Source organism: Mus pahari, chromosome 8 (genome assembly GCF_900095145.1).
Source record: "Mus pahari chromosome 8, PAHARI_EIJ_v1.1, whole genome shotgun sequence".
Classification (NCBI taxonomy): Eukaryota; Metazoa; Chordata; class Mammalia; order Rodentia; family Muridae; genus Mus; species Mus pahari.
Window position 1 is genome coordinate 67494638 of NC_034597.1, and position 814 is coordinate 67495451.

The window sequence follows — 814 nt, forward strand, 5'->3', positions numbered from 1 at the left end:
GAGAGAGAGAGAGAGAGAGAGAGAGAGAGAGAGAGAGAGAGAGAGAGAGAGAGAGGCATGCAAGCAACTTAGAGAAAAGCGACTACTAGCACTAGTGTAGAGGCTGTTTGGAGTTCCTAAGTGATTCTATTTAAACTACAATATGTTGTGCCTAAAGGAATACAAATATTTTTACTCATTCTAAATACCTTTCTTTTTTGCACAAATAAATAACAGAGAAAACACTTTTTTATCTTTCTAAGAAACACCAGATCTACTTCTAAAAGGTTGAACACTGCCTCCCAGTAGTAAAATGACTGCATTTGTTTTATTAAGCTCATCCAGTGGTTGGCAACAGACAAAAAGGCAACTAACTAATGGAGGGGGGTCATGACAAATTTGACAACTTGCTGAAAGTTTCTAAGTATACAACAATAAAAAATGAATTAAAAATTGAATATACAATGAATCCAAAACCTAGGTAATAAAACATAATTTTATTTATTTTTATAATATCACATATAATGCAAAGTATGACTGCCTAAATTTATATAAGTTTCAAACAAAATAATACATGGTGAAGACTTAGAAATATACAGTCTTTTCAAAGGTATGAGACAAGTCTTTAATCTTTATGTTTTTATAAAGAAAAGAATACTTTATATGAATTTGACGTTTCTATATTATTTTTCTATTCAATGCCTTCCTTGAATGTGGAGAAATTAAGTATCTTATTTAAATTAAATGCTGGGCTATGGAATTCCCAGAAGATTACACTAGGCAAGGCTCTTCAGCTGTGGCAGTCCTTATGCTCTCCAGCTGTGGCAGTCCCTTA